The 19,274-nt window shown below is 39.4% G+C and overlaps 1 long non-coding RNA gene across 1 annotated transcript in view; it reads left to right on the top strand.

Moving 5' to 3' along the window:
- The first annotated feature begins 17,666 nt into the window (after positions 1-17,666).
- The window catches only part of LOC110840222 (uncharacterized), a 33,348-nt gene continuing 31,740 nt past the window's right edge, over positions 17,667-19,274 (top strand). Inside the window, exon 1 of the long non-coding RNA XR_015537277.1 lies at positions 17,667-19,156. This is a non-coding gene — a long non-coding RNA (uncharacterized LOC110840222). The remainder of the gene's footprint in view (positions 19,157-19,274) is intronic.

The following is a 19,274-nucleotide window of genomic DNA, read 5'->3' on the forward strand; positions in this document are numbered from 1 at the left end:
GATCGTATGCAGTCATTTTAAGAATTAATTATCTTGTCGAATTCGTTGCCGATTATCAACTGCGTAAAATTTTCAGGCGTAAGAAGAGAGAACAATTTTATTAAACTCTTACAGCTATAATATTAAAAAAGACATGTCTCATAATATTTCGCAAGTTTTTTATTTCTCTGTAGATACGTATCCGATCGCACTCTCGTGTCGGTGAGCGTAATCTAAATACCAATAAGGAATCAAGAATTCCTTCCAAGATTAAGATTTAGAGACGAGAAACTATGACGTTCGTAAAATCGTGTAATGTTCAATGTCAATCAACTTATTAATCAAAACAATGCTTCTGTCTTGTAACCGACCTCGAAATCTACAATCACAAACTTTCAACGTAAACATGCGCCTCAAATTCATTGAATACGTATTTCTGCACAAACCGCCCGCGATGCGTGCGTCGTTTGTTTATGTTCAGTCGTATCTGTCCGTCCGCTGTGGCTGATCAAGTCAGGTGTTAGGGGGCACTGTCCTTGACGAATTCAGGAAGAAACTTTACGCTGGGGAGTCTAATTTCAGCGTGGGAAAGGAATGAATGCTCTTCAAACGCATTGCGGATTCTCGGCTACTAATTCTGTAGAAGATACGTCAAAACATTCGCTTCGTCCAAAATTCGCAGGGTAAAGAAATGCTTCCTTCGAGGAAATTAAGAAACGCTCTACCAAGTGGGCAAGTTTACAGTCTCAAAAATATATTTGCGGTTCTATTCAGTGGAAAGTCATTTGGAAAGGTGAGAAAACATGTCATGAGCACACCAGTGAACACTTCCTGCCATCAGAAGTGCAGTTATATTATCCCATCATCAGAACTCTTGTATACTCCGCCCCAATCATCAGCACCCCTGTTCTTCCCCTATCATGAGCACAATAGTGCTTCCTTCCTATCATCTTCTTCTCCTTCTATGGCTCTACAGTCCATATTCGGTCCATGACCTCCTCAATTCTCCTCTTCCATTCGGTCCTATTGTTATGTCCTTCCTGTCATCAGCACAACAATGCATCTTTTCTATCATCAGCACAGTAGTGCTTCCTTCATATCATCAGCACAACAATGCATGTTTTCTATCATCAGCAGAATAATGCAAATCTATCATCATCAGAATAATACATGTCTCCTATCATCAGCACAGTAATGCAAATCTCCTATCATCAGCACAATAATTCAAATCTCCTAACCATCAGTATATTACATATCTCCTATCATCACCACGATATTGCTTCCTTCTTATCATCAGCACAACAATGCATGTTTTCTATCATCAGCACAAAAATGCAAATCTCCTATGATCAGCACGATAGTGCTCCCTTCTTATCATCAGAAGAATAATGCAGTCTCCTATCATCAGCACGATAGTGCTCCCTTCTTATCATCAGCAGAATAATGCAGTCTCCTATCATCAGCACAGTAGTGCTTCTTTTTATCATCAGCTAATAATGCAGTCTCCTATCATCAGCACGATAGTGCTCCCTTCTTATCATCAGCAGAATAATGCAGTCTTCTATCATCAGCACAGTAGTGCTTCTTTTTATCATCAGCTAATAATGCAGTCTCCTATCATCAGCACGATAGTGCTCCCTTCTTATCATCAGCAGAATAATGCAGTCTCCTATCATCAGCACGATAGTGCTCCCTTCTTATCATCAGCAGAATAATGCAGTATCCTATCATCAGCACAGTAGTGCTTCTTTTTATCATTAGCCAATAATGCAATCTCCTATCATCAGCACGATAGTGCTCCCTCCTTATCATCAGCAGAATAATGCAGTCTCCTATCATCAGCACGATAGTGCTCCCTCCTTATCATCAGCAGAATATTGCAGTCTCCTATCATCAGCACGATAGTGCTCCCTTCTTATCATCAGCAATGTAGGTCACGCCCTATTATAAATATATTTTTCATTACAAGATGATAATCGACTCTTGCGCTAAAGAAGTAAATACTCTGGCCTGTGTTGTACTTGTCGATTATAACAGCATTTCGCTACTCCTAGTTCATCTATAATTAAATTCACATTTAATAATCTGTCGGGGGTGGTAAGTGATAGAATTAGCTGTAATAACTTATATTGTTCTCTGCCTAATTAGCTAGACGATGTCACATACTCAGTTATAAAGCCTGAAAATAAAGATAACATGGTAATGCAATTCATCTTAATTCACTATCATGATGACCGATGACTAGAGAAACTGAATAAAAACACGATAACATCAGTAGAACCAGATGATCAGCGGTGAGGGTTCGATCCAAACACCTTCCCATTGCAACAAGCTGTGTATAAACCAAGTAAATAAACAGTGTTCATGTTAAACACCGATTTATAGATGTCGTCAACATACCTGTAATCATATACTATTACATTGCTGTGTCAAGTAGCTAATTATTTTAATTTCATAATATTTACTCAGATATATCGACCATTCATTTCAAATTTGTTTCAAACGGAACTAATCAAATTTTACTGTTTGATATTTATGTATTGTTTACTCTATATCATGTATTCAGAAATAAAAATTGCTCTCGCTTATGAAACGCAAATATGTCTACAACTTTGTAGTAGCCTCACTTAATTTACATACTACAGTTAATTAAATAGTGAAACTTTACAAGAAACCTTCTACAAAATTATTTTGTACGTCAGAAAAGTCTTTAATTGTCGATTTATAATATGATTCGTGTCAGCATTAAAATTCATATCTGGTATAGATCTAACACTTCTGAAATTAAAAATGGCTACATCCTCTGCAATGAATTATCGTACTATTTACAACGATCGTGATTTAAATTACATCTATATTGTTTAGATAAGTAACATATTTTTACGTATTTAAATTTTTGAAACTATATGGCCATTAATTATATGTTTAAACTTTGTTAATAAGATATTAATTATATATTTAATGTTTCTAACTAGCAAAAAATAGCGCCATTATACCCACAGCAAACACCAATAAAAAGAGGGGCGCAATAATACATATAAACTTCGGAACTAGTTCATGTTGGTTTCCTTACCGCGAAAAATAGTTACAGAATTCCTGACCTGCATTGTAAATACAACAGAAATTATAATTAAATATTTTGAAGAAATTCCTGATAAAATATATAATAAACACTTCATTATTAATATTATTATTATTTCAAACCGACGTGAACTTCGAACTTTGTGGGGCACTACTTTATGACGTCATCCAGGAAACCACTGTCAAGTTCTTTCTGGAAGTTTCTATCAGCAAGCGGGCGCCAAAATAACGTAAAAGTGCGCCTTGTTATCTAAACACTTCGCAAATAGTTCTCCATCCATAAATACATAATTACTGACCTAACAAATTTATAATTCCATCGAAACTTCAATTTCACAATTTTAATAAATTTTGAATAAAAATTAAAGTAAACACTTTGTTATTATTTCAACTGACGTAACGCACTAACTTTCGGGGGGGATGGTTTTGGACGTCACCCTGCAAACTACTGTCAACTTATTTCTGCACGTTTCTCACTGCTTTTAATTAATCTGTAATCACACGAACTAATGACCAAAAGCTTGCATGTCGCCTAAATGATGGGGATGGAATGTATTTCACCTAAAAACCCGATTATTTACCTGGATTTCTCTGCAAAAGTAGCAGCCCGGCTCACACACATCCACTCCCTACAAAACGCAATGGCTCTCTGATGTCACTGCGCGCGCACCTAGAGCGATCCAGGGTTCACCTGGCTGCCAGCACGGAAACGCTGCCTTAACGGCGGATCCAAGGAATAATCTGTGTGTCAGTTTCCCAGTTATTATAATTTTTTTAACATTATTAAAAAAGCCCATATTTTTAAAAGAAACAGTACTCAGGCGCGTATGTCTGTAATTAATTAAACTCTCTCTCAATCCATCTCTCTCTCACACACACTTCGCGCCTGACGTCACGGGGTTTCATTCGCGCTATCACCACAGTCGTGCCGGTTCACCTTCTTCCCCATTTGTATCACTCCGCGTCTTCTTGATAAGACGAGGGATTAATCACGTATTATTATGATTTTTTTAACATTATTAAAAAAGCCCATATTTTTAAAGAAACAGTACTCAGGCGCGTATGTCTGTTATTAATTAAACTCTCTCTCAATCCATCTCTCTCTCTCACACATTTCGCGCCTGACGTCACGGGGTTTCATTCATTCCGCTCTGCCCCGTCGTGCCGGTTCACCTTTTTCCCCATTTGTATCACTCCGCGGCCTCTTGATAAGACGAATTAATAATCGCGTATTATTATAATTTTTTTAACATTATTAAGAAAGCCCATATTTTTAAAGAAACATTACTCAGGAGTGTATATCAGTAATTAATTAAACTCTCTCTCCATCCATCTCTCTCTCTCTCTCTCTCACTTCGCGCCTGACGTCACGGGGTTTCATTCGCCCTATCACCACAGTCCTGCCGGTTCACCTTCTTCCCCATTTGTATCACTCCGCGTTCTCTTGATAAGACGAGGGAATAATCGCGTATTATTATGATTTTTTAACCCTCTCAAGAAAGCCCATATTTTTAAAAGAAGCATTTCTCAGGCGTGTATGTCTGTAATTAATTAAATTCCAGTCCCAGTGCAGCAAATACAAAAACATTGCACCTTCAGAAAATCCTGCATTCTCAATTCATTCTCTGCCTTGAAACCCAAACCACGTTTACATCACGTCGTTATGCCCCTTAATCTGACCCCACAACGAACTGGGTTCTTAGTAACAAACTAATTAATACTACCCCCTCAGCTTCAGAGACTTCCCGATACGAAAGTTTGTTGGACCATTGCTTTGTTTTAAGTTTGTAGGCTGGTATATCTTCCAGATATGATGGGGTTCATAGCCGAGCAAAATAAATACGACTTTTATAACTCAATTCATGTCCGAGTAATAGAAACATTTTCTACGCTATTTTAATGCGTTCAGACTGCGTGGTGAAGGATTTTAATAAAGGTACAGTTTACATTTACTGAGTCGTTTAATTTGTCACTTACTTTTACGAAAGGAGAATGTACATCAGTCAGTTCACTAAACCTTGGCTATGGACTCTGTCTTAAGTAGATGATCCCAACACACAGATACTGAAGTAAGGGTGGAGTAGTATGTTACAAGTCCACCTGTTCTCGGCTTGCGTTAGGTCAGTTCAGGGTTGAGTGACTCAGAAATCTGTAGGGAAAAGAGGTATGCTTACAGCGTTTTAAAGCTGAAGGCACAGTAGCTTTTTCAATGACCTGCTCAGTGCGTGTTTCTGGATGTGTTTCGGGTGAATACCATTTAACATGAGAAAAATACTTTGAACTCTAGTGAAATAGGAATATTGGTCATTATGCAATATCACAAAATCAATATACATATGGATTAGAAAGCACGAGGTACTCGTTCTAAAAATAGCTCCTCGTCTACTAATACACATTTAATACGAATACATGTACATTAATAAGATTTACCAACCAAGCGTTCTTTCATTGAGGCACGTTTAATGTAACCGATTATAAAATTAATAATACTGTGTGAAACGTGAGTATTATGATTTTTTGTTCGAATGGACTCATATTTAATGGTCATTAAAAAATATTGAGTGCCCTTGGGAAAAACTCCAGCGTCGAAGTACCAAGTACTGCCAATCCATAAACAGCAGCACACGTAATGAGAACCAAGGAATAGGATCATAATTTCAAAAGTTTTTTTTTTCGGACGCTACTATAAAATGAGGCTGGGGACATAGGGTACCATTACGATGGTGTGTAAATAAAAATGAGATTCCAATCAAAAGACCAAACCTGATGAGCTTTCAGGTTCTGAAGATGAATCTACTGGGATATCACTTCGCGTTACAATGACCGAGTTTCAGAGTTTTTACTTCATTCCGTACTCTGATAACGTAGGCAGTAACCACCTCCGAAACGTCGGTAAGAATCTACCGACTACACGGCGCAACATGACAGAAAACAGGCTTTTTAGCAGGAGCAACAACTGTATGACAAAGTATAATTCTTGAGAAGCTGATCGTAGTTCAGCTGTTAAAAATATTTCCCGGAATATATGTGTTACAATTTGGTAATAATATGATCGTTTTCATCACGGGCAGGCCCTGTTGCTGTCTTGCGCTCTACCCCATTGGACAACTTCTTGCGCAGGAGCATTTAACTCCGTGTGGCAGCCGTGAACTGGCTGGCCAATGGAAAACTCTTCTGCTCGATGGCTGCTCTCTTGTGTGGGGTGAACTAGTAACGCCCAGCATAGAATCCTGCTCAGGGTGTAACCGTTCTTTTCCACGGACTGGTTGTTCACATCATCCGCTACGATGTTGCTGGTAGGGATTGTTGGGTCTTCGGGATCTCTCAGGGATATTTGCTTAGCTCAGCTGGTCGGTAGGCAACGACTCATCTCAGTTGTGTTCACGGCCAGTTCGTAGGAAATCAACCCACAACTTTATTAATTCACAATCCTCTTACAAAACACTGCCACCTCCGCACGTACGTCCACCCCTCCCAAGCTCACAAAGTGTTGTGTTGCAACAGTCGGCAAAACCCCTTTTTCTTTTACCTTAAACATGCTTTGGTTTGACAATCAAAATTTCAATCTTTGCCCCAAAAGGAAATGTAATATCAACTCCCACTTGGCGCGGGTCCCAGTTCAAGCCGACAAAAACACGACAATGAGTGGATAATAGCAAGCCTTATCACCTAGTACATAAAAGTTGGTTTCATTATAATTACAGAATTAACCTACGTCACACTTTTCTCGTGTCACCTCTTTACTGATACGTAAGCAGTGGCTTTGAATCTGCGCCGACTTTGGACAGTTGGATTCATAGATAAATTTAGATGCATCTCATAAATCCTGGGTGCACCACAAGAAAACAAACGTCTTCTTGTCCTTATTCTCCTTCTTCTTCTCCACTCCATGGGATAGGCGTAATTGCCTGCTCCGGCTTCACAAGTCACTCCATCGTTTTCTGGGTGGTCCCAAGTCTCGTCTTCCCGTGGGTTTGTAGTTATAAGCAATTTTTGATAGTCTGGTATTGTCCATTTCCCGCTGTAATCAATTATTTTTGTAAAAAAGCCTTAATTTCTAGTTCCTCTCTTACGTCTTAATGTTTGGACCTGTTTTGTACGTCCTCCGACGCTCCGGAGAAATCTCATTTCCGCTGCTTGTGTCCTTCTAACATCTCTTTGTGTCGGCACCCAAGTTTCACGTTCATGTGACAGTGGTGGCACAGCCATGACTTTACAAAATTTCATTTTTGATTCTTGTATGGTTTTATGTTTCGGTGCCCTGTGTGTAGTTCCACATGTTGCCTGAAATCGATGTAATTCTTCGTTTGCATCGTTTTCGCATTTGTAACTAAGTATTCGAAGTGTACAACTCGTTTGGAAGACAAGGTTGTCATTGACAATTTTTGATCTTATTGAGTCTTTCCCAACAAAGGTCATGACTTTGGTTTTTCCTGTTATTGTTTTGAAACATGCGAAACATGGTCTCTCTTTCTGAGGAAGGAACATAAATTACAGGTGTTTGAGAATAAGTGTTGAGGAGGATATTTGGGCCTAGGAGAGGAGAGGATGGGGTGTGGAGAAAGCTGTATAATGATTAGCTTAAAAATTTTTACTCCTCTAATATTATCAGGGTAATTATGCCAAGAAGAATGAGATGGATAGGCAATGTGGCACGCATGGATGGGACAAGAGGTGTGCACCGGGTACTGGTCGGGAAGCCTGAAGGGAAAGAGACCGCTGGGGAGACCTAGACGTAGATGGGAGAATAATATCAGGCGGGATCTATGGGAGATAGGAGTTGAAGGAGACTGGATTTTGTTGGCCAAGGTCAGGGTCCGGTAGAGGGCTTCGGTCAATTTGGTGATGAACTTTTGGGTTTCGTAAGCCAGCTGGTTAGTTAGTTCTTCCAAGTGTCTAAGGCAGTCACAATGAAAACATTTCTTTGCGTAGTAAGAAACACAACCAATAGAAAGCAGATAAGCTGCTCATGCAAAGACGGACTGGAACCTGATCTATGCCGAACTAACCCTGACCTGTTACATATTTCACACGTGTCTGTCCGATCCGTGCCGAGTCTTTATCCCAGCCGTTGAGTCTGCTTCCGTGCCGTGCGTTGCTCCCTTACTGTTCCCACAAACCCCTCACGGGTTGAACGAGACAAGGTCGCCCATTGGCCAGCCCGTCAAGTGCTCGGCAGCCATGTGCAAAGAGAAGGAAAATGGTCCTCTGCGCATGATACGAATGGGCACAGGACCACCACATAATGAATTTCATCAAAATGGAAACAAAACAGTTTTATTTTTGTTTTCATGCTATCACACTCTTACTACCAACCCCGTAAAACTGATTAGGGACCAGTGAAAAAAAACAATTTCCAAAAAAGTGCTTCATTATGCAGCTGTTAAGTTGACCCCTAATCTCGAATTGTTCCTCATATTAACTTTCACATTACGCTATCTCAAGGGAAAATAATGATTTTATAATGACCATTATCAGCTTCTATCTGCACTAATAATTATTTCTTTCATGTTACGCGAATCATTATAATTATCAAACGTTGTGAAACTGAAATAACGCTTGGGTTAAATATAGCAAATTCAGTGGGTTACTTCACTTCTACCTACAGAACTATTGATGGATTCGAATCAAATTATGAACCGTGTTGCACCACACTGAAAGATAATATGAAGGGATATTGTCGTATTCCTAAAACCGCATTAATACTGGATTTTCATACATTAGGATAGCATAAAAATAGGCAAGTTGTTGACATTAAACCAAAACACGTCCTCGACCATGCACTGAGCAGATCATTGAGAAAGCTAATGAGCTTTGAGCTTTAAAAATCACTGCAGATTCCTTACACACAACCTTCAGTCCTTAATCTGTCACTCAACACTGAGCTGACCTAACGTAAGCCGTGAACAGGTGGTCTTGTAACACGATAATCTACCCGTACTTTAATATCTGTTTGTTGGGTTGATGAACATTCTCGTTTCGTAAAAGTAAGGAACACAATGGCCGACTCAATAATGGCCAGCTGCCCTTTTATTAAAATACTTCACCACGCTGTCTCAACACATTAGAATAGCGTAGAAAATGTTTGTATTTCTCAGACTTGAACCGAGTTATAAACGTCGTATTTCCTTAACCTGGCTATGAGACGCCACATATCTGGGACAGATACCGGCCTACATACTTAAAACAAAGAAATGGTCCAACAAATCTTCGTTTCGGGAAGTTTCTGAAGCTGAGGGGGTGATATTAATCAGTTTGTGACGAAGAACCCAGTTCGTTGTGGGGGTCAGATCAAGGGGCATAATGACGTAATGTCAATGTTGTATAGATTTCAAGGCAGATAATGAATTTAGAATGCAGGATTTTCTGATGGTGCAATGCTTTTGTATTTGCTGCACTAGGAATGGAATTTATTTAATTAATTACAGACACACGCGCCTGAGTAATGTTTCTTTAAAAATATGGGCTTTCTTGAGAGAGTTAAAAAAATCATAATAATATGTGATTATTCCCTCGTCTTATCAAGAGGCCGCGGAGTGATACAAATGGAGAAGAAGGTGAACCGGCACGACTGTGATTAGAGGGCGAATTAAACCCCGTGACGTCAGGCGCGAAGTGTGCGAAAGAGAGATGGAGGGAGAGAGAGAGAGAGTTTAATTAATTACAGACATACGCGCCTGAGTAATGTTTCTTTTAAAAATATTGTCTTTCTTAATAATGTTAAAAAATCATAATAATATGCGATTATTCCCTCGTCTTATCAAGAAGCCGCGGAGTGATACAAATGGAGAAGAAGGTGAGTCGGCACGACGGGGCTGAGAGGGTGTATGAAGCGAAGTGTGCGAGAGAGATGGTGGGAGAGAGAGAGCGCGTGCAGTGCTGGATCGCAAGGACAGGCAAGGCTGAGACTGAACTACTCAAAAGAAAATTAACTTAATTACAAAACAACGCGTTTATAAGTTGTTATTCCGTTTCTAGGACACAGTATGATCGCAAGTGGTTCACTTTTATTGTTTCTAGAGTATTCTACTGCGTGGGCACTAGAACGAGAAGGTGTATAGAGGGCGAGGAGGCAAAATTCTACTGTGTAAACACATTTGTCAACTTCACTGGTTACACAGCCTCGGATGACAAATTAATTGTTAGAACATATGAAATGGGCGTGGCTTCCTTCAAGGCGCTTTCCCCGACATGAAATAGAGTAACTGAGGAAAACCATGAGAACACTTGCCTGGCAGGACACGAAGGAAAGGGTGAAATCGTGAGTGTGAGATAAGACGTTCTATCCATGGGTTAGCGTATTGTACCCCGTCACCTCGCCTCAGATATTTCGTTTCAAAATGAAAAAGAAAATTCAGTGCCCTGAACCGGAAAATGGCACCTCAATTGGAGTCTAGTTTAAATCTCGGCTAGAAGGCCAGTCTTCCTCGCATATTAAATTTTTTAAGTTTTCTCCCTCAGTTTCTCCAGGTGGATGCTAGAATAACACATTGAAGGTAGGCCACGACCACTTCCTCGCACAGCCAACTTTCGCTCTCTGCTCAGAACTTTTGTCGTGACTCGGTCGCCCACACCCGTTTCATGCGGCCCTCAGCGACTCCTACATATGACAGGCTGTTGTTCGTTTAACCACGCTCTTTCAGAACTAAATGAATATGTAACAAGATCAACGTCATGTGGTAGTTTGCTACTAGTAACTCAAGAAATACGAAGCCATTAACTGGCCTAAATAATCTGCCTGACGGTTCAGTTTGTGACAACAAGGAAGTGGTCGTGGCCTACTTTACGATACTACAGGCGTAGCTCAGTCTGTATAGAGAGTGGGAACGCACTGGACGACCTTGGTTCTATCCACGACGGGGACAGAGGATTCTTTCCTCCAGACTCTGCGCCCAGGACGGCTCTGGGGCCCACCCAGCCTCCTATCGAATAGGTACCGGGGTCCATTCCCGGGGGTTAAGAGCGACCGGAGCGTGATGCTGTCCACTCACCCCACTTAGTGCTGATGTCAAGAATCACACGGAGCTATATGCACATTTTGCTCCCTCCCCCAACGACTGCATGGCGTATAATGAGTAAGCTTTATTTATTTTATCACGGTATTCACACAATAATTGTAATAAAACATGTCATTTAATATTTATGAAATGCTAAATTGCAATAAACGGCAGATATCTGAAGGCGTTTTCGTGTCTTTCCATGATTTTCAACTTTGGACAACTGACACACAGATTATTTCTTGGATCCGCCGCTAAGGCAGCGTTTCCGTGCTGGCAGCCAGATGAACCCCTTATCGCTATAGCTGCGCGCGCAGTGACATCAGAGAGCCATTGCGTTTTGTAGGGAGTGGATGTGTGTGAGCCGGGCTGCTACTTTTGCAGAGAAATCCAGGTAAATAATCGGGTTTTTAGGTGAAATACATTCCAACCCCATCATTTAGGCGAAATGCAAGCTTTTGGTGATTAGTTCGTGTGATTACAGATTAATTAAAAGCAGTGAGAAACGTGCAGAAATAAGTTGACGGTAGTTTCAAGGGTGACGTCCAAAAGCATCCCCCACGAAAGATAGTGCGTTACGTCAGTTGAAATAATAACAAATACTTTAATTTTTATTCAAAATTTATTAAAATTGTGAAATTGAAGTTTCGATGGAATTATAAATTTGTTAGGTCAGGAATTGTGTATTTATAGATGGAGAACTATTTGTGAAGTGTTTAGGTAACAAGGCGCACTTTTACGTTATTTTGGCGCTCGCTTGCTGCTAGAAACTTCCAGAAAGAACTTGACAGTGGTTTCCTGGATGACGTCATAAAGTAGTGCCCCCAAAACTTCGAAGTTCACGTCGATTTTAATTAATAATAATATTAATAATGAAGTGTTTATTATATATTTTATCAGGAATTTCTTCAAAATATTTAATTATAATTTCTGTTGTATTTACAATGCAGGTCAGGAATTCTGTAACTATTTTTCGCGGTAAGGAATCAAACATAAACTAGTTCCGAAGTTTATATGTATTATTGCGCCCCTCTTTTTATTGGCGTTTGCCGTGGGTATAATGGCGCTATTTTTTGCTAGTTAGAAATATTAAATATTTAATTAATATTTAATTAACAGAGTTTAAACATATAAATAATGGCCATATAGTTTCAAAAATTTAAATATATAAAAATATGTTACTTATCTAAACAATATAGGTGTAATTCAAATTACGATCGTTGTATATAGTACGATAATTCATTGCAGAGGATGTAGCCATTTTTACTTTCAGACGTGTTAGATTTATACCATCTATGAATTTTAATGCTGACACGAATCATATTATACATCGACAATTAAAGACTTTTCTGACGTACAAAATATTTTTGTAGAATATTTCCTGTAAAGTTTCACTATTTAATTATTTATATTATGTAAATTAAGTGAGGCTACTGCAAAGCTGTAGACATATTTAATTGCGTTTCATAAGCGAGAGTAATTTTTATTTTTGAATACATGATATAGAGTAAAAAATACGTAAATATCAAACATTAAAATTTGAATAGTTCCATTTGAAACAAATTTGAAATGAATAGTCGATATATTTGAGTAAATATTATGAAATTAAATTAATTAATTAACACAGCAATGTAATAGTATATGATTACAGGTATGTTAACGACATTTATAAATTGGTGTTTAACATGAACACTGTTTATTTATTTGGTTTCTACACTGCTTGTTGCAATGGGAAGGTATTTGGATCGAATCCCGACCGCTATCATCTGATTCTGCTGATGTTATCGTGTTTTTATTCAGTTTCTCTAGTCATCGGTCATCATGACAGTTAATTCTGATGAATTGCATTACCATGTTATCTTTTTTTCAGGCTTTCTAACTGAGTATGTGATAACATCTAGCTAATTAGGCAGAAAATAATATAAGTTACTTTAGCCAATTCTATGAGTAACCACCCCCGACAGATTATTAAATGTATATTTAATTATGGATGAAATGGGTGTAGGGATATGCTGTTATAATCGACAACTACAACACAGACTACAATATTTACTTCTGTAGCGCAAGAGTGGATTATCATCTTGTAATGATATAATAGGGCGTGACCTACATTACTGATGATAGGAAGGAAGCAATATTGTGCTGACGATGGGAGACATACTTTTTTATGCTGATGATAACAAGGAAGCACTAGAGTGCTGATGATAACAAGGAAGCACTAGAGTGCTGATGATACGAGCCATGCATTACTGTGCTGATGATAGGACATTTGCAATATTGTGCTGATGATAGGAAGGACGCACATTTTTGCTGATAATATCAAGGAAGCACTAGAGTGCTGATGATAGGAAGGAAGCAATATTGTGCTAATGATGGGAGATATGTACTATGGTGCTGATGATAGGGGGAAGAACAGGAATGCTAATGATATTAGGATTGTATTATAGCGCTGTAGATCGTGGGCTGGCACCAGTGTGCTTATGATTGGGGGCGACGTATACAAGAGTTCTGATGATAGGAAACGTTAACTGTAGTTCTGATGGCAATACGTGTGTACTGATGTGCTCACGACATGTTTTTTTCCTTCCCAAATGACCTTTCAACTGAATAGAACCGAAAAAATATTATTGAGACTCTAAACTTGCCCACTTGGTACAGCGTCTCTTTATATCATCGAAAGAAGCTTTTGTTTACCCTGCGAATAATGGACGACACGAAGGTTTTGACGTGTCTTTTACAGAATTAATAGCCGAGAATCCGCAATGCGTTTGAAGAGCATTTATTCCTTTCCCACGCTGAAATTAGACTCCCCAGCGTAAAGTTTCTTCCTGAATTCGTCAAGGACAGTGCCCCCTATCACATGACTTGACCAGCCACAGAGGACGGACAGATACGACAGAACATAAACAAACGACGCGCGCATCGCGGGCGGTTTGTGCAGAAATACGTATTCAATGAATTTGAGGCGCATGTTTACGTTGAAAGTTTGTGATTGTAGATTTCGAGGTCGGTTACAAGACAGAAGCATTGTTTTGATTAATAAGTTGATTGACATTGAACTCTACACGATTTTACGAACGTCATAGTTTCTCGGCTCTAAATCTTAATCTTGGAAGCAATTCTTGTTTCCTTATTGGTATTTAGATTACGCTCACCGACACGAGAGTGCGATCGGATACGTATCTACAGAGAAATAAAGAACTTGCGAAATATTATGAGACATGTCTTTTTTAATATTATAACGGTAAGAGTTTATTAAAATTGTTCTCTTTCCTTACGCCTGCAAATTTTACGCAGTTGATAATCAGCCACGAATTCGACAAGATAATTAATTCTTAAAATGACTGCATACGATCTCAGAATCTGAGATTAAATTTAGTTCGTTTAATTTACTACTACTTCGTGTAGGTAATAACACAAATAAAAATGACGTCACTCAAAACAACCTGATGTCACAGACTGATACAAAAATTTCTTTATTTCAGTTACCACACATGATCTGTTCAAATTACTAAACCTTCTAACACACAAACAAACCTACTTTTATAATCTCTCTCTCTCTCTCTTGCTTGGGGTATTACTTCTGCATGTATGCATGGCCGGCAAACAGTAGCTTAACTAACACCATTTGAACGTTCATGTGTGTGTGTAAACTAAACTTGTCTGCTTCTTTGGACCCAGAAATTATTCTGAATGTGTGTCCAAAATTCCATTTACAATTAAATTCAGGGCTCGACGTATCCTTCCTTTAGAATTCTGTAACTGAATACTAAACCAACATTTCGAATAAACGGAGTTAGATTACACAGAGATTCGCACACTGTGGTACGCAGATCGTTGACAAATTAAATCCGATCAAAACTTCTTCTAATATTCGTCGACGATTCGGAAATGAATTTTGATTAATGATTGTGGACAGAGGAACTACATTGTTTTATTTGTCTATGGCAGTGAAGAAGCCTAGCGAAAAAGGACCACAGAAAATCTCGTATTTACGATGAAAACATTACGGGAAAAGGCAAATTTTAATTCGTGCGACAAATATACAGACCGATGGACGCAAGGACGACGATAGGGTGAGCACGCCAATGTACCAAATTAAGGGTCAGGGCACTATTTTGACGAGCTTAGGATTACGGCATTAAATTGCCGTAGCTAGGGTGACGGCATTAATGTGCCGAGGTTAAGGTCACGGCTTTATTGTACCTAGGTTAAGGTCACGCCATTATTGTGTCGAGGTTAAGGTCACGGCATTATTTTGCCCAGGTTAAGGTCACGGCATCATTTTCCTGAGGTTAAGGTCACGGCATTATTGCGCCGAGTTTAAGGTCATGGCATTATTTTGCCGAGGTAAAGGTCACGGCTTTATTGTGCCGAAGTAAAGGTCACGGCTTTATTGTGCCGAGGTTAAGGGCACGGCTTTATTTGCCGAGGTTAAAGTCACGGCTTTATTTGCCGAGGTTAAGGTCACGGCTTTATTTGCCGAGGTATAGGTCACGGCTTTATTGTGCCTAGGTTAAGGTCGCGGCTTTATTTGCCGAGGTTAAGGGCACGGCTTTATTTGCCGAGGTTAAGGTCACGGCTTTATTGTGCCGAGGTTAAGGTCACGGCTTTATTTGCCGAGGTTAAGGTCACGGCTTTATTTGCCGAGGTTAAGGTCACGGCTTTATTGTGTCGAGGTTAAAGTCACGGCTTTATTTTCCGAGGTTAAGGTCACGGCTTTATTTGCCCAGGTTAAGGTCACGGCTTTATTATGCCGAGGTTAAGGTCACGGCTTTATTTGCCGAGGTTAAGGTCACGGCTTTATTATGCCGAGGTTAAGGTCACGGCTTTATTTGCCGAGGTTAAGGTCACGGCTTTATTTGCCGAGGTTAAGGTCACGGCTTTATTTGCCGAGGTTAAAGTCAGGGGAATAATATGTCGGGGTAATTGGTGGGGGGGACTAGAGGGCGAAATCTGAATAAAAACACGAAAGCGTCAGTAAATACAGAAGGTAAGTTGCCTGGGTTCGATCTTTGTATCTTTGGAATGCAACCTGCAGTGTATGGAGCCCGGTATTTGATCTGTGTTGTTGTTTTACTTCAGTTTATTAATGTATGCATCACAACTGTTTAACGTTTCCTGTTGCATTTGTCTGCCTTCGAAATTGCCTAAGCTGCCCCTGCGTCTTTCGTATTTGCTACGTGCATTCTATGTGGCCAGCCGATCCTGACATTCTTGATTTTTTCATGACGTTTACAGCGAGGAAGATTATTTGTTTAGGTATGTACTTGAATCGTCGGATTTTAAGCACGATAAGAAGTTTAGGTACATTAATCCCAGATTTTGCATTCAAATTATCTCATTTGTCCGGTTGGTAGTGTGTGCTTCGCGAGTTTAATTTCTTGTGCTCGCGAGAGGAGACACGTCGTGTCTGTTTATTAGTGAATCGTCAATTTAGCGCCTGCCTTGTGGGTTAAAACTGCTGTATATAGAATATTGTAGTTAAAGGGCGGATTTTTTGATCTTGCGATTCTTAATTTCAAGCCGGGGCGTGTCCCCCTTCTTTTTCATTTTGAAAAGTGTAGTGCTGAATCTGATACAAGGCTCTCTCAAGTATCTGCGACGCTGTGCTGTGTTGTGCTGTGTGGTGTGGTGTTGTGTTGTGTTGTGCTGTGTGGTGTTGTGTGGTGTTGTGTTGTGCTTTTCAGTTTCAGGCATCGATCCAAGGACCTCTTCTAGAGGAGCAGCGCGTACTCTGTAACGTAGAACCAAAACTTTTTTTGTAACTCTTTTGGATGGGCGTTTTTTTGCAGGACTTTAGCTGCGACACTTTCTTTTCATGTCAGTCCGCCCCCAGGCTTGTCATGGCTTCATCTTAGTACCGTGTATCTTAGGTTTGTCTTTGAGATTAATTATCTTTTTCAGGCTATATTGTAAACTGGAGATTCAACTTAGAGAAAAAAAATGAATGTTGTTACTTTGAAGGAACTCTTAGTGCGCGCGAATAGTTATTACGTGACAATAAAATGCAGGTTATTAATCGGTCAGTTACATTTGCGTTTTACGTGGCAGTGGGAATCGCCCAAATGCGGTAGGCGTTAGAATTTCACGCGAATGAAAACTTAATCTCGTAATAATACGTTTATCGATAAATCAAATCGAGTTTGGATTGTTGCTAATATCGAAGCTGCGATTTCACCTCTTAATAGGACGAGAAATTTTGTTTTCTGTAATCACGTAGGCAAGTCAGAGTCAGATCGTTGGTAGGGCCTCGTTATCGAGATTTTGTTTTATGACCGATCGGTTCGTCCGTCGAACACGAGAGACTTTAGTTGCATCTTCAATGCGTAGAGCCGTCGAGGTTTTGTTTTGCGAAGAATTCGATTAATTTCATTTGTGGCTGAGTTGTACCACTGAACGTGGGCAACTCCAATCATCAAATATTACACGCCATCATTAAATCATGCAGTTTGTGTATCTGCAACAGAAGATAGATGAAGATTACCAACATCACAGGTAAGTTGTTTTCGTTGATGTTGTTAATTCACATTTCTTTGGTTCTCTTCTTATAGAAGGCGTTTCGTTTGTTTTGGTTGTTTCAGGTCCCGCTCATATCCTGTGCCTCAACGTGGCGAGCGGGTGAAACAAAGAACGGTGCATTTCCGAAATTGAGGTCATTGTTTTATTGACTAAACCGAACATTTTTATAATACTGTTTGAAGTGTATTTTATTACAATTCGTGACCTGCGCATTTTAATAGCCCTTGAAGAATGATAATCTTGTTTTTTAGCAGCGCATAAACGCCTATTGGTTGATTGTGCTCGTCTGTCGATAATTTTTGTCGAAATTTTTTTCGCCTGTTGGTTTCACGGATTTTAAAGTATTTGTGTCTTTTGTAGAGATCTGTGTACGGAGTGTAAAGGTTAGACCTCACTGGCTTATATATACTGGCGCTTATATAAATCCTCATGTACGTTTCTATAAGTTTTATCATAATAGGACTGAAATATTTGTTATTTTGGCATGAAGAATTTTTGTTTTGTCAAGTCATCACTGCTGTCTGTGGTAGTATTCAAGTAACTGTAAGTAGAGCTCAGCATCAGATTAAGGGGTTCCAAGAAGTAAGTTGGAGAATGATTTTAACAAGTTTCCTTCGACGTTTATCTTTCATTTGAGTACCCAGTAAAATCCATCTTAAAATCTATTCATTCTCCAATGTTATTTCTGTTGCGATGTGTCACGTGTGTGTTTGCGTGGGAATGTGTCCGCCTTTGGGTTCATTGTCCTTCCCCCAGATGAATATGGAACAGAGGTGGAATGATACTGAAAGCGGAGAACCGAAATGGCCTTGAGAAAACCCTTTCCCATTTCCATTTCGTCCAGTTTGGTAGCGTGGTCGTATAAGTGTCTGCCGAAGGTCGCGCAGTGAACATTGAGTGGAATGGCATTTGATATGAAAATTCTGCCAGACCGATTTTGATAATGATGAGAAAGTACGGACGAGCATGATTAAACTATTAGGTAGTCTTTGAAACACACGTGAAATGGATATTATTCTAATTTCATTATAATTATCAGCTGTAATAATAGTAATTTGAGATTTACGTTCAAGGAAATGCATCGTTCCTTGGCCAAACAGGATAGATTTTTTGAAATATTTTTCTGGTAACTGGACCCCTCCTTCAGTGGCCTTCTCTGAACATTCATTTAGGTGTTCAAGAAGTTTTCTGTTACAAATCATGCCATGGCAATTTGAGGGCTTAACCTAACCTAACCTGATCTCAATTCCTTTTTCGTATTAAAGCTGCCAAGTGTTCATACACCCGTATTTAATGACAATTGTTATCTTTTTGAGATTTATAGAACTTTTGTAATAATGGGCGAGAGGTAGACTAGATGTCAATTCATATCATCAGGGCCCTGATGATGGTGATAGTAAGCACTTCTGAAACGTCAGTCACTTTCTACGAGACTACACGGCACGACATCGTTGGTGTCGTTGGAAGACTGATTGTCCTTCATAAGTGTTTGTGAATATGATTTTTCAGATAAATGACCTGCAGAGAGGCGCAGAATGGAAGGGCCACAACTCATTATTTAAGCAAGCAGAATGTTGGTGAGTGAAGCATGAAAAATTGTATTTGAATTTATATTTCTTATTCTCTCTCCTTCATTGTTTTCAATTTAATTGTGGCCATCCGTTTCTTCCACATTGCTTGTTACTCCATCTGCTA

This window comes from Zootermopsis nevadensis, unplaced genomic scaffold, assembly GCF_977971745.1.
Source record: "Zootermopsis nevadensis isolate Lab colony 2312 unplaced genomic scaffold, Znev_1.0 Znev_ptg000027l, whole genome shotgun sequence".
Classification (NCBI taxonomy): Eukaryota; Metazoa; Arthropoda; class Insecta; order Blattodea; family Termopsidae; genus Zootermopsis; species Zootermopsis nevadensis.